Source organism: Saccopteryx bilineata, chromosome X (genome assembly GCF_036850765.1).
Source record: "Saccopteryx bilineata isolate mSacBil1 chromosome X, mSacBil1_pri_phased_curated, whole genome shotgun sequence".
NCBI lineage: Eukaryota > Metazoa > Chordata > Mammalia > Chiroptera > Emballonuridae > Saccopteryx > Saccopteryx bilineata.
Window position 1 is genome coordinate 132,805,540 of NC_089502.1, and position 24,536 is coordinate 132,830,075.

Genomic DNA, 24,536 nt, shown 5'->3' on the forward strand with positions numbered 1-24,536 from the left:
TCCCTGGAAACTATTTAGTAGCCTGCTTTCTGATGATCTGTTCAGCTTGCCCTAGGGATGTGGTTCATCCAGAGACAAACCTAAGAAAAGAAAGGCTCTGGCACCAGTATTTCTGAAGCCTTCTCTTATTCTCTCCTTCTCCTACTCTTGAGTGTACAGATGGGCATAGTAGAGAGTAGATCAAAGGATCAAGGGAAGTTGCTGACACTACCAATTTTAGAAAGTACAAGCTTTTAATATGTAGTTAATACACACTTTTCCTTTGATACATCTACCCAGGCCAGGACAATGCCATCCTGGAAGGTACATGGGGGATAAAAAGCCTCACCTTTTCTCATATAAATTTATTTTTCATTCATTCATTCATTACTTTTTTTTAGATTTTAATTTATTTTATTTTATTTATTCATTTTAGAGAGGAAAGAGAGAGAGGAGAGAGAGAAACAGAGAGAGAGAAGGGGGGGAGGAGCTGGAAGCATCAACTCCCATATGTGCCTTGACCAGGCAAGCCCAGGGTTTCGAACCGGCGACCTCAGCATTTCCAGGTCGACGCTTTATCCACTGCGCCACCACAGGTCAGGCCATTAATTACTTTTTGAATACGAGCTATGTGCCAGGAACCAGGCTAGGTACTAGAGATACAGCAGCAACAATATATAGTAAAACATAGTAAAAAAAATTTCTTGCCTTTATGGAGCTTACTTTCTATCTTTTCAGGGAGACAGGTAATAAACAAAATAAGTACATAATGTAAGTTGGTTGGCAATTAATGCTATCCAGAAAAAATAAAGCAGAGGGAAGGAGTAGAGAGAGCCAGGGGTAGTGAATAAATAGGGTGGTCAGAAAAGTCCTCACCAGAATCCAGTGTGGTCTTGGCCATTAACATTTAGGAAAGATCTCTTGAAGCTGGAAAAGACCCTGAGAAAGAGACAGAGACTCAAACTATTGATCAAGAAATATCTGCTGATTCCTACTGTGGTATAGATGAGTGCTCATCAAATATTCCATGTGCTTCTCTACATTTCCCAGCCTTCCCTGCAGTTAAATTGGCGTCATAGCACAAGTATTGGCCAGTCAATTGTGAGCAAAAGTCATTTATATTGCTTCTGGGCTGAGGCATTTAAAAGCCCAGGTGCCTCCTTCCCCCTTCTCTTCCCTGTTATGTTGCTGATGGCTTCCCTTTGAGGTGCAGAAGGGTATCCTGTCCCACCTCTGACTTATGTGAGGGAGAAATACACCTTTGTGAAGTTAAGCCATTGAATTTTAGGGTTGTCCCTGCAGCCTAGCCTAACTTTATTTGACAAATACATCTACTATAGTCAGATACAGAGGTGAATACTGTAAATTAAAAAAGAAGAAGCAGAGTTTTCCCTCAAGGAACTTTCATTTTAGATGAAGACTAAAACTGCAACTGGAACTCAACATTGAAGGCCTTAAGTCATCAGAACTTAATGAGTGGTAAGACAATGAGGGTTCAGGGAATTCGGGGCACGGGGGAAGGACATCTGAAGCTGCCTAGCACCATGGGGCTGGCAAATAATAGTAGAACTCATTGAGGCAAGGGCAGAGAAGGTGTTGAAGAAGTAGATTTTGAACATGTCCTTGAAAGAAGTGTAGAATTTAAAGAGGCAAAGGATGGGGAAGGACAGTACAAGTGAGGAATAGAGCAAATGTAAAGATGAAACTATGGGAATAGTCAAGGCACATTATAGGAAGAGTGTGCAGGGATGCTGACTGGGATTGGGGATTCAAACAGGGGACTCTTGAGGACAGATCCTGAAAATGGTAAGCCAAGAATCTGGGCTGGATTCTGTAGTTAATAGCAAGTGCTGTGAACTGGTCTACGAGGACAATTGGACCATTCACAACTGAGATTCAGGGGACTCTGTTAGGAAGTTACTGCAGCATGTAGCTGTGGGGGAGTGAAGGCCTGAACCAAGGAAAGGGGAGTGTAGAGCATCCTCCTTCAAGGTGGGTCTATGGACCAGCAGCATCAGTATTGCTTGGAAGAAATGCAGAATCTCAGGTTTCCTCTCAGACCTACTGAAAGAGAATCTGCATTTTAACAAAATGCCCAAGTGATTTATGCTCATTAAAGTTTGAGGAGCACTGGTTTGTGATTCACCCTTCCTTCATGCAGTCCATGTGACTCAGGTTATACCGATCCCATCCGTTAGTCCAATAGGTCTACATAAGTGGTTCTCTAAGTGTGGTTCCCAGGCTAACAACATCAGCATCATTTGGGAACTTGTTAGAAATGTACAACAAAAATCTAAATTCTCAGGTCCCATTAGAGATTACTGAATCAGAAACTGACAAAATAGACTTTAAAACAAAGGCTATAGTAAGGGATAAAGAAGGTCACTACATTATGATTAAAGGAGCAATCCAACAAGAAGATATAACCATTATAAATATCTACACACCTAATATAGGAGCACCTAAATATATAAAGCAGACTTTGATGGATATAAAGGGCGAGATCAACAGCAATACTATAATACTAGGAGATTTCAATACCCCACTAACATCACTAGATAGATCCTCAAGAAAGAAAATTAACAAAGAAACAGCTGACTTAAAGGACACACTAGATCAACTGGATTTAATAGATATCTTCACAACCTTTCACCCTAAAGCAGTAGAATATACATTCTTTTCAAGTGCTCATGGTACATTCTCTAGGATAGACCACATGTTAGGGCACAAAAGCGGTTTCAACAAATTGAAGAAGATTGAAATCATATCAAGCATTTTCTCTGATCACAATGGCATGAAACTAGAAATCAACCACAACAGAAAAACTGAAAACTACTCAAACACATGGAAACTAAATAGCATGTTATTAAATAACGAATGGGTTAACAATGAGATCAAAGAAGCAATAAAAAAAATCCTAGAAACAAATGATAATGAGCATACATCAACTCAAAATTTATGGGACACAGCAAAAGCAGTCTTGAGAGGGAAGTTCATAGCATTACAGGCATACCTTAAGAAGCTAGAAAAAGCTCAAATAAACAACTTAACCCTGCATCTAAAAGAACTAGAAAAAGAACAGCAAGTAAAGCCCAGAGGTAGTAGAAGGAAGGAAACAATAAAGATCAGAGCAGAAATAAATGACATAGAGGCTAAGGAAATACAGAGGATCAATGAAACAAGGAGCTGGTTCTTTGAAAAGGTAAACAATTCTTTGTTGTGGTACCTTAGTTGTTCATTGATTGCTTTCTCATATGTGCCTTGACTGGGGGGCTCCAGCAGACTGAGTGACCCCTTGCTCGAGCCAGTGACCATGGGCTCAAGCTGGTGAGCCTTGCTCAAACCAGATGAGCCTGCACTCAAGCTGGCGACCTCAGGGTCTCGAACCTGGGTCCTCCACGTCCCAGTCTGACACTCTATCAACTGCACCACTGCCTGGTCAGGCACAATTTGTATTTTAATAAGCCTTCTTTTGATTCTGATGCAGGCTTATATTTCAGAACCACTTGTCCTCACCAATCATGTTATTCGCATTCCCCTTCATAGTGACTGGTTCCTAAAGCCAGGCTCCAGCCAATCTGTGCCTGGCATTTCCCTGGCAGCTGAATTGGCTTACAGTTGGTCATGTGACCTAAGTTGGCCCAATCCTACTGAAGAAAAGGCTATTTACTACACAACTGAAGAAAGGTTTTTTTTTCTTCTCCTTTCTCTTCCATGACTTTTCTCTTTTCCTTACCCTTTTTGATGGACACAACCAAGGTAGCTTATTCCTTCTTTACTACTGGCTGTCAACATATATCCATAAAGGAAACCAGTCTGAAGGCGGAGCTGAAAGGATCACAGAAAAAGGAGCCAGAATCCTTGCACTGTGCCTCTGCTTTTCCTGTCCCCTGAAAGAACACATTTCATTTCCTTACGATTTAAACCAGTTGCACTTGTTGTTTCTTGCGCTAATAGCCAAAAAATGTCATAACTACCAGTAAGACCAAGGAAATATAGGGTCAATGGGCATACCAAAAATATTCTAAGATGATAAAGGATGAATTTAGTTAATAGGCATTTTTTTCCCACCAAGTTCTCAAACACTAAATCCAGATAGAATAACTGTTAAACAGCTTGAGAAAAAGCAACTTAGGACAAATGAAGTGGGGTATTACTACATGCAGTGCATCACCATTGGTGAATTGGGTAAAAATACACAAATAGATTTTTTTTTTCAAAAAGGGAGGAGGACTTAAAACATCTTCTGAGGTGAGATGAAAAAAGAAATGTAATAATATTCAAGATGAGCCCTGAATATATTGTGGTTCTTGAAAGTAAGAAAATGCTCAAAAAGAAAAAAAGGGACACAGGAGCAAACCTGAAAGAACTCACAATGACTGAAGCCAAGACAATATGACAACAAAGTAAATAATTAGAACATTAGATTATAACCCAAGCACTAAAATAATTACCCGTGAGTGTATGGTGACATAAATAATTGAATAAGTAAAAAAATGGGAGAGAAGGTACAGTTCTTCCCTATAAAAGAATTCCAATGAATTATTGTAATGTAGAAAGAATGAGGGAAACAAAAAGTCCCTGTTAGAACACCACCATAAACATTATTGCAGGTATGAGCCACTGATGGATGCTAAAATTAATGGGAGAAGGTTTGAGGAGGAACAGGATATTTGCATAACCTCAAAGTATATATCTTCCCCAAAGGGGAAAATAGACATAAGACAAACTTGGATGCTATAGTGGTTTATCTGTCCAGAATTTCTCCCCTGAAATATGCCCTGTGGTTTCAGAGATAGGTAAACCAAGAAATCCAGTTTAAAATAACATGGCCAGGTTTATAACAATAACAGGTTTCTCCAGAAAACAAAAAGAGCCATTGCTGTTCAGAGACCTTTGATTGGGACTGAGTTGGATATGGCCTGGCCCTGTCTCACTACTGGAGAACTCGATGGGCTCGTTTTCCTTCCCCAGGTCTCTACCCTGGGATTGCAGGCAGGGTGGTGATGAGCTGCACGAGCTGATGCCAGCATGCATGCAGATCTACTGGGATGCATTCAGTTTACTCTGGATCATCGGGTTATTTGTACTGGCACAGGGCCACACTCAGCTCTCCCCAAGTTGGAACACATTCTCGGAAAGGGCTGGTCCCACCATCCTCATCTTGGTTGAGGCCAGAGTCTGGTTTCATTTTTCATTAAACTGTCATTTGTAACTTTCATCGACTAGAATGACAACATGCCCAACTGTCTTCATTCAGTATTTTCACAAGAAGAGCCTTTTTTGCCTCCCATGAGAGTGCATGATTTATTTATCTCCTCCATTGTGCAATAGGTTCACCACCATTACAACTAGCTCAATGTTCTGGACAAAAATTTTGTTGTGTCACATGGTGATTTCACTCACATTGGCAGTGATTGGTCTTTCACTAGATCCACGAAAGCCTACACCACAGGGGATGAAATCACATTGCCAGATACTTTTCTGGTTTGATTGTGAGCTCCTTGAGGACTGGGACCACCTCTTGTCCACATCATCTGCCCGGGATCTGGCACATAGTGAGTGTGGTAGTCATCAGTGCTGTTCCCAATCCTTCCAGGTCTCCACCTCCTGAGGCCCCATAGGGCCGCATTTCCTCAGTCTTGCAGGCTGCATTTTCTGTGCCTGGGTGCAAGTATGAAAACAATTCCAGCTGCAGTTGGAAGCAGAAGTGTTAATATCACTTCTGGGGTAGAACATTTAAATACTTGTGTTCCAGAGCTCTCTTTTTCTTCTAGCTCAGCAACCAGTGATGTTTGAGAAGGTAGCTACTCAGTCAGCCTGGGTCTCTGAGTGACTGTAATAAGGAGAGTCCCTGTCCCCAACCTATGATAAACACATAGGGTGAGACATAAACCTTTGTTGCATTAACCACTGAGAGTTTGAAAATTGTTTGTTAATGCAGCATAGCCTAGGCCAGTGGTCGGCAAACTCATTAGTCAACAGAGCCCAATATCAACAGTACAACAATTGAAATTTCTTTTGAGAGCCAAATTTTTAAAACTTAAACTATATAGGTATGTAAATTCCTTATTGAGGTAGTGCCCGCACGTGGTATTTTGTGGAAGAGCCACACTCAAGGGGCCAAAGAGCCACATGTGGCTTGCGAGCTGCAGTTTGCCGACCAGGGGTAGGCTATACTCACCGATACCACAGGCATAAAATGAATGTTTATGGAATGAATGAATGACTTAAGCCAAAAAGGACTTCTGAGCAGTGACAGCTTTAGAATTTCTATAAAGGAGAAATTCAGGCCTGGTGAGCTGATTACAATTGTGTGGGAAGTGGAGGCCATGTTGGCTAGGGGATTTTTCTTGTTTTGTTTGTATAGCATGTACACTATTTTTGTTAGATGCCTTTTATCTGTGATATTGGAGTGTTGATGGAGATCACAGGGAGACTAAAACATCCCAAACCAACTCCTGTCACAACCGTTGGAGTTTAGATGGAACTTGTTGCCCCCTACTATTTTACAAATGGGGAAACTGGGAGCCAGACTCAAGGTAGTCTTAATGACTACACTGATTAGTTAGTGAAAAGCCTGATAAACACCAAAACCCCTCATTTCCTGATTCTCTATCTGGTGATCTTGACATCCCAACACTCCACCTTTCATACCCGGTCTCAGCAGGAGCTTGAGAGTCACAGTCCCATTGATTCCAGCCCTGGCTCTACCACTTACCACCTGTGGACCTTGGGAGACACTAGTAACTTCTCTGTGTCTCAGTTTCCTTAGCTGAATAATCCTCAGTGGATTGTCTGACTTTGGAAGATACTACTTAACTTTTCTGTGTCTCAGTTTCCTTAGCTGAATAACCCTCAGTGGGTTGCCATAAAGATTCAGTAACAAAGTATAAAGTATAAAAAAACTAACATGTTTGGGATACAGTAAGTATAATGTTAATGATTATCACTATCATCATCATTCAAGTTCCTCATCCCACTCTCTTGACTTGCATCCAAGTCCTATGTTCTCTTTTTGCTCATTTCCTTTGGAAAATAATGACTCTGTTTGAGACCATTGTGTGGTACAGCTTTAGACTATTCGGCCACAGGTAAAGTCGCCTTTGAAGTTCTAAGGATAAGGCTGAGAGCCTACGCTAAGGGCTCCAACAGTGGCAAAGGGAAAGGAGACAATGACTTCTCCCATCCTACTCAGTTTCTGTCACGTTTCTTGTCCTACCGATGCTTGGGGATCAAACTCTGTCACCAGCTCAAAGACTCCATGGGACAAGAGCCAAAGTTGTTCCCTCTCCAGTTGCTGGGACATTGGCCCAAGGGCTCTGGCTAAGATTTAACTGCAAATTCTAAGTACCCATTGCCTTCCTTTCTGTCACCAGACAGTTTCTGTGTAGGAGGCATGTGACCAAGGGCTCCCTCTCTCGGAAAATGCAGCAAGCCCCTGCCTGGTTGGAGAGCTAGGGCCTCCTCCTCAGTCCCAGCCTCTTTCCTCTTCTGTGGGTCCTGATGGCAGAGTTATGTTGACCTGAGAGTGTGTGTCAAGGAGCATGAAAGTTTGGCTAGAAGTGCATCAAAATACAAAAAAAGCATCGACCTGGAATGCTGGGGCCACCTCTTTGAAACCCTGGGCTTGCCTGGTCAAGGCACAAATGAGAGTTGATGCTTTCTGCTCCTCCCCCCTTCTCTCTCTCTCCTTCTCTCTGTTCTCTCTAATATGAATGAAGTCTTTTTTAAAAAAGCAAAAAATACAAAATTTTAATTCTAGGCTAAGGAGTGTTTCCTTTTTGTTTTTAGACATATTTCCTTAAAATGACTTTAACAGCAAGGTTGTTTAAAGGAAAATCATACATATTTTGCTATCACTCTTTAGAAATTAAAGCAATTTTTCATATTACCTATACACATTTTAACTTTTTATTGAAGTAAAACAAAGATGGTGAAAGTACACATATCATAGGCGACTAGATAAATGAATTTTCACAAACTTAATAGATCCATATAAGTAGCACCCAGATCAAGAAACAGAAAATTACCTATGTCCCATAAATCCTTCTTATCTCCCTTGTAACTCCCTCTAGTCACCAACTCCCAATGATCAACATTGCAACTTCTAATTTCATCAGTCGGTTTTGCCTGTGCTATACTTTGTATAAACAGAATCACATAGTGTGTATGCATTCGTGTCTGACATCCCTTGCTCAATATTTTTTATAAAGTCCATCTATACTCAACACAGAAGTGGTTCGTTGCTGTCTGGTATTTTCATTGCTGTCTGGTATTCCATTTGGTGAATGTGCCACCAGAATCCATTCCACTGTTGATGGACATTTGGGTAGCTGCCGATCTGGGGTTATTACAAATACACTGCTATGAACATTCTCATTCATACACTTTTGTAAACATATGTCCTCAATTGTATTGAGTGCACGTCTAACGAGGGAATGCTGGACATAGGGTAGTTGTATGTTCGACTTTAATAGCTTCTGCCAGATAGTTTCCTATAAATGCTTGAAGCAATTTACACTCTCAGTAGCAGTATATGAGCACTTTGGTGGCTCCATACAATATGAAGTCTATTTTGTAATAAGTTGAATGTCTGCACGTATTGGGACAATGGGTACATGATGTAGTGTGCAACTGATGTTTTATTGAGTTGTACACTTGAAACCTGTATGATTTTGTGAACCAGTGTCACCTCAATAAATTCAATAAAAACATGAAAGTGTTAAGCTACTTCAAATGGCTAAATTTAACCCTTGGAGTAACATGGAATCTGTTTATTAAAATGTCATTTCCCCCTCATCATAATTCTGCCTTGAACTTGTTATGTAACCTGGATGAGTTCCTGATCTGCTCTTCCCCTTAACCCAACCAGTCAAAAGTCTCTCTGAAAACACTTTCCATTCATTTACCCAAATAGAATATTGCATTAATCAGTTTCTGTTTGCAAAACAAATTCAACCCCTCTTGCAAAGCAAAGTACAGATCTCACCCTTGTTGTGTCTAACACGGCAGTCACCCAGGATGTGCTCTGCAGATCCACACTTTATGAACATCCTCTCCAGAGCTGTGAATGCAATTCAGAATCTAGAATTTTGTTTTGGTGCTAATGAAAAAAGGGCAATATTCTCTGCAGGTTTTAATGGTGAAGAAGAGAATGGTGCTTTTAAAGCGATAAAGCATTTTGCAAATATGAGAGTTATCTGACTATAAAGAGAAGGTCGTAGGGTCAGTTAAAGTCGCCAGAAAAAGAATTCACAATTTATTCTTTTCCTGGTCTCCACAACTAATTCTATTCAGAACAGAGCCAAGCCCACTCTAGGCCTCTGATCTTCGCATCTGCAACGTGGCTTACTTTGACAAGCTGGCTAGGTGATTTGTAAGTCCTATCCAGATCTAGTTTTTATTCTGTGAAGGCGCAGAGGGAAGAGATGCTGGTAGACAGTAAAGGCAGAGGGGACTGGGAACAGCTGACTCCACCTAGTAGGCAGGGAGAGCTCTGGGGACCCCCGTTTCTGGGTATCCGGTGTAGCACGCCCATCACCAAATAATCATGAAGCTGAATCCTTTCCCAGGATGTTTTCATTTTACCGATCTTTCAAAATCCCCCTTTCAGGTGGTCTGACACCAATCTCTGCATCAGAAATATGGAGGCAGAAGAGCGACCTCGGGGTTACCACCCACGCCAGTGCCCCGTGCCCACAGCGGTGGAAACAGGCATTAGGGTATCAGGGCGAGCCCTAAAGGTGAGCGGTGCGCAGCTGACTCAGGAGATTGGGGTTCCCCAGGAAGCACGGCGGATCGGACGCCGGCGTCCGAGGATCTTGCGGTCTAGGGAGTTTAGAAGCGCCGCGGGGGAGTGGGCTGGGGCGGGGCGGGCCGCCGGGCCCCGGCCCCCACTCCTCTCCCACCCTCGGCCCCGAGCTCCCCGCTAGGCTTCAGCGCGCAGCGCCGCCCGCTCAGACCCTCCCCTCCGCGCCCCGCCCGCTCCCCTCCGCGAGCCCGGCCTCCGCGCCCAGCCTCGCGCCGAGCACTCGCCGCGCCACGCCGCCGGGCAGCTGGGGAGCGGGCGGGCTAGCGATCCGGAGCAGCGGGGGCGGCGCCCAGCCCGCGGGAGGCGGGAGGCGGGAGGAGGGACCCGGAGGCAGGGAGAGGGGAAAAGAGGACCGGAGGGCGTCCGCAGCCAGCCCGTCGGTGGGGACCCGCAGGTAAGCGCGCGGCGCCGGGACGGGTCGATCCCCTCGGGCTCCTGAGACCCAGTTCGGGGAGCCGACGACGGCGCGGCGGCCGCGGCGCAGCTCCTGGACTCGGAGGGCTCCGGGACCGCGGGGCGAACACTCCCTCCGCCCAGCTGCGGCTCGGAGCCGGGGCCCAAGGCCGCCTGAGAGGCAGAGGCAAATGGCCGAGCTCCGGGGGCCGACACCCCGACAGTGGGAGAGTGCGCGTCGTGGGTCGGCGGCTCCCGAGACGCGTTCTCCCAGGGGGTGACATGTGTATCCAAAAGCTTCCAACGGACTCAAACTTTCCCCACCGCTCCGGGAGACGGAGCCACGAGTCCTGTTCGCGCTCGCGCGGTCGCTCTTCGAGACGCGCCTCTAGGGCACTCAGTTTACCGCTGGGGGTGCGGGAGCTTTCGGAGCGCAAACGCGCCCAGCGCCCTGGCAGGCTCGGTGCAACACCGCTGGGCGGGACCCCGAACAGGTGGCCTCGGGCGCAGCGGGATGGAGCGGCAGCCGGGAGTCTGGGGGTGGACTTGGGGGAAGGAGGAGGCTGGCGGTCTCAGGTGAGCGCCTTCGACGGGGACTTGTCGATCGGAGGCTCTGGAGCTATAGAGGTGAGAGGAGAACTGGCCTCTAGAGAGCTAGGCGAGGCGGCAGCGTCTTTGTCTGTACTGTCCACACCAGTCCCTCGGGGGTCTCGTTAAAATGCAGATTGTGATTCAGTAGGTCTGGGTGGGGCGCGCCAGTCTGCTATTCTAACAAACTCCCAATGCTGCTCCGCTGCTGCTCCCTGGACCGCACTCACAGAGCAGGCCCCGCAGAAGTCCTCTTTGTCAAACAGGCTGAAACCCTTAGGAAAAACGGGAGACTGGGAAAGGAGGGCCTAAAACGTGGCAATCCCACCTCCACCCCAGACACACACATTAAAATGTGCTATTCATTTAGAGTAGCAAAATCGCTTCTAAATGAGTAGCGATTACTCTAGAGTAGCGATTACTCATTTAGAAGCGGAATGCTTTACTTTTCTTATCAGTTACAAGCCAATCTATTATCTAGTAATAGAACTGGTTTTGTGGGCTTGGGACTTGTATTTGATTTAACGCTCTGCTGTCACTGTCGAATTTCTTAATAATTTTTGAATAAGGGGCTTCACATTTTCATTTGCAATGGGCCCCACAGATGATTATGTAGCTGATTCTAATAGTGACCATAGGCAGAAAAAGGATCTATTTCTTCTAACAAGGTTCAGAGCTGGAGAGCAAAAGTTTATTAAGCAGAGACTAGCTAGATGTTGCTATTCCTCCCATCTTTCTCAACCTCTCCTCCACTATTTCAGTATAACCTCAGTTATACATGGTATGCCAATATTTATTGCTTTATTCATATTAACAGTAAACAATTAAGTTCCTAATTATTAATAAACAATACAATTAAGATGGATGTCGTAAATTAGGTGACAAAAATGTGTGTTATTTGCAAAGGATTTGGGGAGTCCTTTTTAGCGTCTCCAAATTTTGCTTAGTTAAGATCTGAAGTGAGCTGGACATTGCTTGGTTTGGCCGCTTTTGTAGCTCAAATGCAAAGCTGGAAAACAAAAACTGGCCAAATTTTGTAGCCGCTCCATGGGTATTGTTTTACAAAGCCTCAGCTCAACGCCAGCCCCGATCAGATTGCCTCCGCTTGTATAGTTCTCACATCCCTCCAAGGTGACTTTCACTAAAAGGGGGATAGAGCAGTTTTTGCTTTTGAAAAACACTGAAGAAATGCAGGGCCAGTATCAGTGTTTTTTCTGTGAATAATTCTTGCCACCAACCCACAGACTGCAGGTGTGTGTGCTTTTCTAGGAAAAAAAAATGGAAACACAGAAAAGAAAAAAATTAAACTTTAATTATGGATATGATTCTGTTCCTCAGGGGGAGAGTAAGTCTGAGAAATGGAATTTCATTGGCGGGTTTGGCAGGGAAAGGAGAGCCGCTCTGTTTTTGGTACCATGAACAGCCTCCCAGAAACGGCCAAGTGAGTTTGCTCAGGTGTTAGGGAGAGTCAGCACAGAAGCTGCTTTTCCATGGCGTGCGTGGTCATTCCGGGGTCTCTGGTGTGGCTGTGGTGTGGCTGAGTCTGGGTTGGGACTCAGAAAGGGGACATAACTATGTACGTTCCTGGTGCCTTCACTACTCACATGAAACTGACAAATGCATTTTTCCAGTTTGCTGTCTGAGAGTGCCAAGTTACATTCAAATACTCGCTACAAACTGGGAAGAACACCACTAAATTAAAGGAGGGGGAAGGAGTATGTTTCTGTGATGTTAATAATTCCGAAAATAGAACGATTTTGCCTTTAGTAAAAAACTTGGGAGCTGCTTTTCCTCACTGAGAAAGGCCTTCCCTACTTCAAGGTAGAGAAAAAAGCCTACTTTTAGATCTTATAAAAATGTTTATGGTTTCTAAAATATGTAGACCTTTCATTCACATGAAACTTATTTTGGAGCATGGATTGAGCAGGAGGGGTACTGGAAGTATAGAAATGGCCTAAACCTTTGGGAAACATTTATCACAAAATTAATTCCCTCAATCAAGTAAGATTCTGTGAACACTGTTCCATTAAACATTTTTTTTAATTTATGGATTTTAGAGAGAGAGAGAGAGAGAGAGAGAGAGAGAGATTGACTTGTTCCACTTATTTATGCATACATTGGTTGACTCTTGTATGTGCCCTGACCAGGGATCAAACTTACAACCTTGGCGTGTCAGGATGAGGCTCTAACCAACTGAGATACATTTAATTCTTGAGAAGATTCCATGTTTTTAAAATTGAGGTATAATTATTTATAATAACATTCAACCTTTTTAGAAGATAGAGAAGAATTTCATCACTCCAAAAAACTCCAGATTGACCCTTTGTAGTAAGTCCCTCCTAGTACTCTCAGCCCCTGGCAACCACTAATTCGTTTTCTGTTTTTAAAACTTTGTTTTTTCAGAATGCCTTGTGAATGGATATACCCTTCCAAATCTGTCCTCTTTCATCTAGCACGATGCATTAATATTCATCCCTGTTGTTGGGTGAATCAATAACTTGTTCCTTTTCATTGCTGTGTAATATTTCAGTTTGTTTATTCATTCACAAACTTGCAGTGATTATGAATAGGGTCAGTATAAACATTCACATACAGCTCTTTGAGTGAACATATTTTTCACTTCACTCAGGTAAATAACTAGAAGTAAGATTGCTATGTCATGTGGTAAATTTAACTTTATAAGAACAACCGTCCTATTTTATTTGACTTATACCTAGTGGAAGTAATGATTTTTTTTTTGAAGAACGGAAGCTTTAAATTTTTATAAAGTCTAATTTATCAGGTTATTTTTTCTTCTATGGGTAGCACTTTTAGTAACCTGTATGATAAATCATTGTCCACCTCACATTTACCAAGATTTTCTCCTGTGCTTTCTTTTTTTTAAAAAAGATTTTATTTATTTTTTTATTTTTACACAGTCAGAGAGAGGGATAGATAGGGACAGACAGACAGGAACGGAGAGAGATGAGAAGCATCAATCATCAGTTTTTTGTTGCGGCTCCTTAGGTGTTCGTTGATTGCTTTCTCACATGTGCCTTAACTGTGGGGCTACAGCAGACAGAGTGACTTCTTGCTCAAGCCAGCGACCTTGAGTCCAAGCTGGTGAGCTTTGCTCAAACCAGATGAGTCCGCGCTCAAGCTGGCGACCTCGGGGTTTCGAACCTGGGTCCTCCGCATCCCAGTCCGACGCTCTATCCACTGCGCCACCGCCTGGTCAGGCCTGTGCCTTCTTTTTGATACTTTATAGTTTAATCATTTATATGTAGGCTTATGACTTCATTTTGAGTTAATTTTTATGGGTCAAAGTTAATGTTTGTTATATATAGATAGCCAGTTGTTCCAACATTATTTGTTAAAAAGACTGTACTTTTCCCTCATTGTATCCCCTTGACCCTCTGTCAGAAATTAATAGACTTTATAAGTGTGGGTTTAGTTTTGAACTCCATTCTGTTCCATTGATCTCTATGCCTATCCTTACACTAATACCACATTGTAAGCCTTACACGTTCTTGTGAGGTGAATTTCTAGATTGTACTGTGTGTGTAATTTTTATTGCTTTTAGAAATTGTGTCCTTTTTTCCCATTTCATTTTATAATTACTATAGTATTGCATAGAAAGGCTAACTTTTTTGTAATTCTATCACATACAAACCATGTTGCTGAACTTTTGTTAGCACTCACAGTTTCTCAGTTGATTTTCTTAGATTTTCAAGGTAGACAATCAAACTGTCTGCAAACTGCAGTAACTTAGGTACCTCCTCCCCCAGTAATTTTTGCTCATTTTATTTTCCTGTCTTAGTAACTAGGCTTCCCTCTAGGGAAGTTATTTGGGTGGGAATGCTTCTAATAGTGCACCACTCGGTATTAATTATGCTTGCTGTAGGGTTCTCATAGTTTCCCTTATTACCTCCAGGAGGCTTATTTCTATTTTTAGCTTCTAAATGTCTAAAGTTTCATTTTAAAATTTCTTATTCTGCTTGTAATTTTTTTTTATTTAAAAATCTAACAGTTTAGCCTTGGCCAGTTTGCTTAGCAGTAGAGCATTGGCCTGGCATGTGGAAGTCCCAGGTTTGATTCCTGGCCAGGGCACACAGGAGAAACACCCATCTGCTTCTGCACCCTTCCCCCTCTCCTTTCTTTCTATCTTCCTCTTCCCCTCCCGCAGCCAAGGCTCCATTGGAGCAAAGTTGGCTCGGGTGCTGAGGATGGCTCCATGGCCTCTGCCTCAGGCACTAGAATGGCTCCAGCCGCAACAGAGCAATGCCCCAGAGGGGCAGAGCATAGTCCCCTGGTGGGCCTGCTGGGTAGATCCTGGTCAGGTGCATGTGGGAGTCTATCTGTCTACCTCCCCACTTCTCACTTTGGAAAAATACCAAAAAATAAAAAGTCTAACAGTTTAGATGTGAGTCAGTCTTGCTAGCTTTGGATGGTCATAGTTTGATCTCCCTGAAGGAGAAGACAGTGTAGCATGAGTCCATTCATTTTATTTATACTATGAACAAACTACTCTGAGAGCTTTTTTTTTTTTTTTAATAATTTTATTTTTTTAATGGGGTGACATCAATAAATCAGGATACATATATTCAAAGATAACAAGACCAGGGTATCTTGTCGTTCAATTATGATGCATACCCGTCACCCAAAGTCAGATTGTCCTCTGTCACCTTCTATCTTGTTTTCTTTGTGCCCCTCCCCCTCCCCCTTTCCCTCTCCCATTCCCCCCTCCCCCCCCCCCCGTAACCACCACACTCTTATCAATGTCTCTTAGTTTCACTTTTATGTCCCACCTACGTATGGAATAATGCAGTTCCTGGTTTTTTCTGATTTACTTATTTTGCTTCGTATCATGTTATCTAGATCCCACCATTTTGCTGTAAATGTTGCGATGTCATCATTTCTTATGGCTGAGTAGTATTCCATAGTGTATATGTGCCACATCTTCTTTATCCAGTCATCTATTGACGGGCTTTTTGGTTGTTTCCATGTCCTGGCCACTGTGAACAATGCTGCAATAAACATGGGGCTGCATGTGTCTTTACGTATCAATGTTTCTGAGTTTTTGGGGTATATACCCAGTAGAGGGATTGCTGGGTCATAAGGTAGTTCTATTTTCAGTTTTTTGAGGAACCACCATACTGTCCTCCATAATGGTTGTACTACTTTACATTCCCACCAACAGTGTATGAGGGTTCCTTTTTCTCCACAGCCTCTCCAACATTTGCTATTACCTGTCTTGCTAATAATAGCTAATCGAACAGGTGTGAGGTGGTATCTCATTGCTGTTTTGATTTGCATTTCTCTAATAGCTAAAGAAGATGAGCATCTTTTCATATATCTGTTGGCCATTTGTATTTCTTCCTGGGAGAAGTGTCTGTTCATATCCTCTTCCCATTTTTTTATGGGATTGTTTGTTTGTTTGTTGTTGAGTTTTATGAGTTCTTTGTATATTTTGGATATTAGGCCCTTATCTGAGCTGTTGTTTGAAAATATCATTTCCCATTTAGTTGGCTTTCTGTTTATTTTGTTATCAGTTTCTCTTGCTGAGCAAAAACTTCTTAGTCTGATGTAGTCCCATTCATTAATTTTTGCCTTCACTTCTCTTGCCATTGGAGTCAAATTCATAAAATGCTCTTTAAAACCCAGGTCCATGAGTTGAGTACCTATGTCTTCTTCTATGTACTTAATTGTTTCAGGTCTTATGTTTAGATCTTTGATCCATTTTGAGTTAATTTTAGTACAGGGGGACAAACTGTAGTCCAGTTTCATTCTTTTGCATGTGGCTTTCCAGTTTTCCCAGCACCATTTATTGAAGAGGCTTTCTTTTCTCCATTGGCCCCTTTATCAAAAATTATTTGACTATATATATGTGGTTTTATTTCTGGACTTTCTATTCTGTTCCATTGGTCTGAGTGTCTATTTTTCTGCCAATACCATGCTGTTTTGATTGTCGTGGCCCTATAATAGAGTTTGAAGTCAGGTATTGTAATGCCCCCAGCTTCATTCATTTTCTTTAGGATTGCTTTGGCTATTCGGGGTTTTTTATAGTTCCATATAAATCTGATGATTTTTTGCTCTATTTCTTTAAAAAACGTCATTGGAAGTTTGATGGGAATTGCATTGAATTTGTATATTGCTTTGGGTAATATAGCCATCTTGATTATATTTATTCTTCCTAGCCAAGAACAAGGTATATTCTTCCATCTCATTATATCTTTTTCAATTTCCCTTAACAATGGTTTATAGTTTTCATTATATAAGTCCTTTACATTCTTTGTTATGTTTATTCCTAAGTATTTTATTTTTTTTTGTTGCAATCGTGAAGGGGATTATTCTTTTGAGTTCCTTCTCAGTTGTTTCATTGTTGGCATATAGAAAGGCTATTGACTTCTGAATGTTAATTTTGTATCCTGCGACCTTACTGTATTGGCTTATTGTTTCTAGTAGTCTTTTTGTGGATTCTGTGGGGTTTTCGATGTATAGGATCATATCATCTGCAAAAAGTGATACCTTTACTTCTTCTTTTCCGATATGGATGCCTTTTATTTCTTTGTCTTGTCTGATTGCTGTGGCGAGAACCTCTAGTACCACATTAAATAAGAGTGGAGAGAGTGGACAACCCTGTCTTGTTCCTGATTTAAGGGGGAAAGCCTTCAGTTTACTGCCATTTAATATGATGTTAGCTGATGGTTTATCATATATGGCCTTTATCATGTTGAGATATTTTCCTTCTATACCCATTTTGTTGAGAGTCTTAAACATAAAATTGTGTTGTATTTTATCGAAAGCCTTTTCTGCATCTATTGATAAGATCATGTGGTTTTTGTTCTTTGTTTTGTTGATATGGTGTATTACGTTAACCGTTTTACGTATGTTGAACCATCCTTGAGATTCTGGGATGAATCCCACTTGATCATGATGTATTATTTTTTTAATATGTTGTTGTATTCAATTTGCTAGTATTTTGTTTAGTATTTTAGCATCTGTATTCATTAGAGATATTGGTCTGTAGTTTTCTTTTTTTGTGCCATCCTTGCCTGGTTTTGGTATGAGGGTTATGTTGGCCTCATAAAATGTGTTTGGAAGTATTGCTTCTTCTTCAATTTTTTGGAAGACTTTGAGTAGAATAGGAACCAAGTCTTCTTTGAATGTTTGATAAAATTCGCTGGTATAGCCGTCAGGGCCTGGACTTTTATTTTTGGGGAGCTTTTTAATGGTTTTTTCTATTTCTTCTCTACTGATAGGTCTGTTTAGGCTTTCTGCTTCTTCTTGACTCAGTCTAGGAAGGTTGTATTGTTCTAGGAATTTATCCATTTCTTCTAGGTTGTTGAATTTAGTGGCATAAAGTTTTTCATAGTATTCTACAATAATTCTTTGTATATCTACGGTGTCCGTGGTGATTTCTCCTCTTTCATTTTGGATTTTGTTTATATGAGTTCTTTCTCTTTTTTCCTTGGTAAGTCTTGCCAAGGGTTTGTCAATTTTATTGATCTTTTCAAAGAACCAGCTCCTTGTTCTATTAATTTTTTTTATAGTTTTCTGTTCTCTAATTCATTTATTTCTGCTCTGATTTTTATTATCTCCTTTCTTCGTCTGGTTTTGGGTTGTCTTTGTTCTTCTTTTTCTAGTTCCTTAAGGTGGGAAGTTAAGTGGTTCACTTGGGCTCTCTCTTGTTTGTTCATATATGCCTGAAGTGATATGAACTTCTCTCTTATCACTGCTTTTGCTGCATCCCATAGATTCTGATATGTCGTATTGTCATTTTCATTAGTCTGTATAAATCTTTTGATCTCTGCACTTATTTCTTCTTTGACCCATTCATTTTTTAAAAGTATGTTGTTTAGTTTCCACATTTTTGTGGGATTTTTTTCCTCTTTTTTGCAGTTGAATTCTAGTTTCAAGGCTTTATGATCAGAAAATATGCTTGGTACAACTTCAATTTTTCTGAATTTGCTGATGTTGTTTTTGTGGTCCAACATATGGTCAATTCTTGAGAATGATCCATGTACACTAGAGAAAAATGTATACTCAGTCACTTTGGGATGAAATGTCCTGTAGATGTCTATCATATCCAGGTGCTCTAGTGTTTTGTTTAAGGCCACTATGTCTTTGTTGATTCTCTGTTTGGATGACCGATCTAGAGCCGTCAGCGGTGTATTGAGGTCTCCAAGTATGATTGTATTTTTGTCAGTTTTTGTTTTAAGGTCAATAAGTAGCTGTCTTATATATTTTGGTGCTCCTTGGTTTGGTGCATATATATTAAGAATTGTTATGTCTTCTTGATTCAGTGTCCCCTTAGCCATTATGAAATGGCCATTTTTATCTCTGAGTACTTTTCCTGTCTTGTAGTCAGCATTATCCGATATGAGTATTGCTACACCTGCTTTTTTTTGGATGTTATTTGCTTGGAGTATTGTTTTCCAGCCTTTCACTTTGAATTTGTTTTTATCCTTGTTACTTAGATGAGTTTCCTGTAGGCAGCATATAGTTGGATTTTCTTTTTTAATCCATTCTGCTACTCTGTGCCTTTTTATTGGTGAGTTTAATCCGTTTACATTTAGTGTAATTATTGATACTTGTGAGTTCCCTATTGCCATTTTATATCTTGCTTTCTGTTAGTTTTGTGTCTTGTTTGATCCTTCTCTTTCGTTTTTCTATCTTTTGTTTTTATTTGGTTGTATTCCATACATCTTTCCTCTGTTGCTATCTTTTTTATCTCATGTGCTTCTGTGGTGGCTTTTCAATGGTGGTTACCTTTGAGTAATGAAAAGGGTCCCTACCCTGTTCATTGTAGCAAACTATTTTGTGAGTACTTTTGCACTCCATCGTCCTTTGCTACTGTTAATCTCCATCTTCTCCCCCTCTTTCTTTTTGTTGTTGTCACAGTTTAAATTTGGTTTTATTGTGTTCTTCTTGGAGCTTTTACTTGTGGCTCTGTTTTTTTTTTTGTTCTTTGTATCTGATTGGAGAACTCCCTTTAGTAATTCCTGGAGTGGGGGTTTTCTGATGATAAGTTCCCTCATCTTTTCTGTATCTGTGAATGTTTTTATTTCTCCTTCGTATTTGAAGGATAGCTTTGATGGGTATAGTATTCGTGGCTGAAAGTTCCTCTCTTTCAGGACTTTAAATATTGGGGTCCACTCTCTTCTAGCTTGTAGAGTTTCTGCTGAGAAATCTGATGATAGTCTAATGGGCCTTCCTTTATATGTTGTATTCTTCTTTTCCCTGGCTGCCTTGAGAATTTTTTCTTTGCTGTTGGTTTGTGTCAATTTCATTATGATATGCCTTGGAGTAGGTTTGTTGGGGTTAAGAAAACTCAGTGTTCTGTTTGCTTCTTGAATTTGAGGCTTTAGTTCTTTCCACAGGCTTGGGAAGTTCTCATCTATTATTTGTTTGAGTATGTTCTCCATTCCATTTTCTCTCTCTTCTCCCTCTGATATACCTATTATTCTTATGTTATTCTTTTTGATGGAGTCAGATAATTCTTGTAGGGCTATCTCATTTTTTTTAATTTTTGAGTCTCTTTCTTCTTCTCTCTGTTGTGCCTCAAGTTGCTTGTCTTCTATTTCACTAATCCTCTCTTCTATCTGACCTGTTCTATTAGCTAAGCTTGTTACTTCGTTTTTCAGCTCGTGAATTGAGTTTTTCATCTCTGTTTGATTTGTTTTTATAGTTTCAATTTCTTTGGACATATATTCTTTGTGTTCATTGAGTTGTTTTCTGAGCTCCCTAAATTGCCTTTCTGTGTTTTCTTGTATATCTCGGAGGATTTTTAGGATTTCTATCTTGAATTCTCTGTCATTTAGCTCCAAGGTTTCCAATATATTAAATTTTTTCTCCATAGATTTTTCCTCATCTAGCTGTGTTACCTCTCTTTCTTTTGTATCCATGATATTTGATTTTCTCTTCCTTAATGGCATCTGAGGGTGGTTTTGTTGATAGTATTAATGAGATTTAATAAAGAATAAAAAGTTAAAAAAAATAAAAAATCAAAAAGAGTTGTTTTTTTTTAAAAAATTAATAATGAAATAAAGAAAAATAAAATAATAATTTTTAAAAAAAGGAAATTATTCCCCCCTCCTTTTTTCCTCTCCTCTCCCCTTTTTCTTGAGAAAATCTTGTGGTGAACTGTGAATTATAACAAATAATGCCTGTGATGGAGGTCCTGAATTGGGGAAAAGTAATAAAGGGGCAAAAAAAAAAAAAAAAGAAAAAAAAAGGAAAAAAAAGGCGGGGGGCGGTATGGACCCACAAAAAGCAAATAAGGAAAAAATTTGGGTCAAGAATGAAATGATTGGCTTTTAGGTGTTGGTGTTGTCTAAGAGTTATGATGAGAGGAATAAGAGAACAGAAAAATGGGGGGACAAATTAAAAAAATACTATTGTATTTAGTGGAACAAGAACTAGATAAAATGGAGAGCCAGGGATGGGAGCACTGCTAGTGAGTTAAAAAGGTGAAGTAAAAAACCCCCAAAATGCCACAAACATAAGTTTGAGTCCCAGATAAGATAATTTGTTTGTTATTGAGGTTTGAATGAGAGGAAATGTAAAGGAGAAAGGAAGAAACTAATATAGAGGGAGAAAAGAAAGAGAGAGAGAGAAAAAAAGAGGGAACCAGTAAAAGAAGAAAAAAGAAAGGAGAGAGAGAGAGTTAAGGGTTTTGGAGTGCAACCCTCATAGAGAGAAAGGAAGAGGAGAAAAAAGATAATGGGAGATGTAACACTTATGGGTAGTGTAGTTCAAGGAGAGGAGAGAGTAAGACCGGTAGAGAGTTAATCGGCCAAATTGGAGGAGGAAAAAAAGTATCAAGAATGAAGATAAGAGAAACAAACGAACAAATATAATAAAATGGGATAGGTTATAAAGTCTGCAGATTATTCTTGATTTTGAGAGGTTATCTTCTTGTTTTTTCTTTTCTCTCCCTCTTCCTGGTCGGTGACTCTGTACCCCAGGTTCTGCCCCTTTGGCACGCTCAGGTAGAGGTTTGCAGTTGATAAGTCTCTATGGCAATGTCATGTATTGTGCTTTAGTCTCGTTGGGAGTCAAGGCTCATTAGCTTTCATAGGCTCCGACAGTGAGAGAGTCCGTGTTCCTGGAGCCTTTCTCCTAGTCTTTCCTTCCTCAATTAGTAGCCTGATAATCCAGCTATGGGGTTGTTGCTGCCTCTGCCTGGATAGTAAGAGGTTCAAAGAGCTGGCAACTCCCCACTCTATTTCCACTCAGCACAGGGCTCTGGGTAAGGCTCAGTCAGTCAGAGCTGCTAGCATAATCAGGCGGGCTTTCCGCCCACTCAAAGACCTCTGGCTCTGCCACTCTGTCCGGTAACACAGGCGGGCACCCACTTCCGGGGTGCTTGGAGGAAACTCTCATTCACTATCTGCGCGCGCAGACCAGGATATCCGGCCAGTAGTCTCACGCTCTGAGTGAAACCCCCAACCGCATGGAAATTTGCAGCACTGGAATTCGCTCTCGCTCCGTCCCCGTGCGCGGCTTTTGCAAGGCGCTGGGGCGGCCCGAGATTCCGCTTTTGCCCACACAAAGGCCCCTGACTCTGCCCCTCTGTGCGATAACACGGGCGCGCCCTGCCGAGGCACTCGGAGGAATCGCTCACTACCTGTCTGCGCGCGCAAACCAGGATATGAGGCCGGCCGCGTTTCCCTGAGTGAAACCCTCACCAGCACGGAAAATTTCCACCGTTGGAATTAGTTCTCGCTCCCTCCCGTGAGCGGCCTTCCCAGGGAGCTGGGGCTGCCCAGAGATTCTGCTTTCGGCCCACAGAAAGGCCTCTGACCCTGCCTCTCTGTGGGGCAACACGGACACCCACTTCTGGGGCTTAGGAAGAGATCTCTCGCCCACTAACTGCGCACCAACCAGGAGAACGGGTAAAATGGCTGCCCCGCTTGTCTTTCTTTGTTTGGGTTTGGCGCGAGTGTTAGCTTGTATTGCCCGGCTTGCCACAGGAACAGTTTTTCCTCCGCTAGGATCTCCGTGCCATAGCCTGGTTCGGCCTTTTGTGTGCGGCCTGGATGTATTCACCCCCTTTGCCCGCCTCAGTTTCTATATTCACAGTTACCAGAGAAAGCCGCCCTGTTTAGGTTAGTGAGGAAGGCGGAGCATTTCTTACTCCCTATTTCCTTCAGGATTTGGTTATATATTTAGCCAATTTTTCACTCGACCATACCTTCAGGTGTATTGTGAAGCATCTGGAGGCTCCAAGTATAGGTTTTTCTGTTTCTGGTTGAAGATCTTGTTGAGTTTTGGGGGAGATTTATCGGTATCGCTTCCTACTCCGCCATTACTCTGACGTCATCTCCTCTCTGAGAGCTTTTTAATCATATTCTCATTTGGGGGATGCCAGGTACAGTGAGGATGAAAGAGAATAAAGGGACAGTTTATAACCTACTTATGCATAAATAAGATAGCTTTTTGTCGTGTTTTTCAAACTTTCCTGCCCACTGTTCATAGTAAGAAGTATATTTTAAATTTCAATCCAGTATGAACATAGGTATATATAATTGAAACAGAATCTCACAAAGCATTATGAATCTCACAAAGTATACACTTTTCTTCTGTACAGTATATGCTGATATTTGCAATTCTCTTCCATCTGTTCTGTTTCATTTAAAAAGGATAATCATGACCCTCTAATTTATTGATCACTCTTTCATAAAACACTTTTATAAAACTGTTGATTTAGTTTATAAGCCCCAAACTGCTGAACTGATCAGATCTTGCTACTATGCAAAGTGAGTTCAATTATAATACCCTCAGATAATCATAGCTATCCACATTTCTCTCTTGAATTACTGTGTAGCTTCTAAACCAGTCTCCCAGCATCCTTCCTTGACCCCACAGAATAGCCAGTAGATGTAGTCTATTAACACATTGCTTAAAACCCTCTAATAACCTCTACCACACTCAGAATACCCAGATCCTCACTGTAGCCTCTGAGGCCCTTTATGACCTTTACCCCTATTTTTCTCATACTTCTTCAAACATACCAGCCTCCTCTCTATTCCTCACCCAAGCCAAGTATTTGCCTGCCTCCCAGCCTTTACACCATTTCATCAGGTGCCCACATAACCTGCTCCCTTATTTCATTTCGGCCTTCTCTAACCCCCATTCTAAAACAGCATTTGCCACCTACCATTCTAAATGTCCATTTCCTCATCCCACTTTTGTGTTCTTTGCATCACTATTATCTGTGGTTAAATATTATTTATTTTTTTCAACTGATTCCAAGTCTCTCCCCCCACCCTAGCTAGAAATAAGATTCAAGAGGACAAGGATTTTGTGTGTCTTGCTAAGGTTCTAGAACAGTGGGACATAATAGATGATTAATAAATATTTGTTGAATGGATTAGTAAGTACACCTAGAATCTAGAAAAAAATCAGGCACTAATCTTAAGAAAAATACAATACACTCTGCCTTTCTGTTCAATTTTAATGTAGAAACTTCTTTAGGTTAAGCACGAAGTATCGTTTAATGTAAGCAGTCCATTAATCAACAGACATCTGGTATCAACTAGGTTTCTGAATCTCTGATGATAATGATAGCTAGCAACTAATATTATTGATCAGGCATTGCTCTTACTACTTTATATATTAACTCATTTAATCCTCCCAGACTCTTGAGGCAGAAAGAGGTAAAGTAGCTTGTCCAAGGTCATTGAAATTAGGATTTGAACACAGACCATCTGATTTCACAGCCTTGTTCTTCACCGTGATTGCTCGTAGCAACAGGGAGTATACACAATTCCTGATC

General features: G+C 41.3%; 2 protein-coding genes across 8 annotated transcripts in view; one reads left to right on the forward strand and one right to left on the reverse strand.

Moving 5' to 3' along the window:
- LOC136317118 (serine/arginine repetitive matrix protein 3-like) overlaps positions 1-24,536 on the reverse strand; it is a 300,751-nt gene that overhangs the window by 152,097 nt on the left and 124,118 nt on the right. The gene's annotated exons all lie outside the window — the stretch shown is intronic.
- The window catches only part of ADGRG2 (adhesion G protein-coupled receptor G2), a 133,601-nt gene continuing 119,130 nt past the window's right edge, over positions 10,066-24,536 (forward strand). For 5 of the 7 annotated variants that reach the window (XM_066249661.1, XM_066249660.1, XM_066249663.1 and 2 more), the window contains exon 1: positions 10,119-10,187. The gene's annotated coding sequence lies outside the window, so the exon portion shown is untranslated. Of the gene's footprint in view, positions 10,188-24,536 lie in introns of all 7 variants that reach the window. The other 2 variants (XM_066249664.1, XM_066249657.1) reach the window with 2 other exon arrangements.